This window comes from Etheostoma spectabile, chromosome 21, assembly GCF_008692095.1.
Source record: "Etheostoma spectabile isolate EspeVRDwgs_2016 chromosome 21, UIUC_Espe_1.0, whole genome shotgun sequence".
NCBI classification, from domain to species: domain Eukaryota; kingdom Metazoa; phylum Chordata; class Actinopteri; order Perciformes; family Percidae; genus Etheostoma; species Etheostoma spectabile.
The window spans coordinates 21,640,717-21,640,994 of record NC_045753.1 but is presented as its reverse complement, the minus strand read 5'-3'; the positions used below and the strand labels follow the sequence as shown (position 1 = coordinate 21,640,994).

General features: G+C 48.9%; 1 protein-coding gene across 1 annotated transcript in view; it reads right to left on the bottom strand.

Moving 5' to 3' along the window:
* Positions 1–278, bottom strand: part of wdr24 (WD repeat domain 24) — a 22,470-nt gene that overhangs the window by 2,754 nt on the left and 19,438 nt on the right. The window lies entirely within an intron of this gene.

The window sequence follows — 278 nt, the reverse complement described above, 5'->3', positions numbered from 1 at the left end:
AACCAGGTTTTGGTACTTTTGGCAGTGTGAGCAGGTGCCAAGTCCTGTTGGGAAATGACTTCAGCATCTCCATACAGCTCGTCTGCTGAAGGAAGCATGAAGTGCTCTAAAATGTCCTAGTAGTCGGCTGTGTTGACCCTGGACAGAGGACCACCAGCAGATGACATGGCTCCCCAAATCAACACAAATTGTGGAAACTTCACACTGGTGGTGACTTCAAGCATCTTGGCTTGTGTAACACTCCATTCTTCCTCCAGACTCTGGGACCTTGGTTTCCA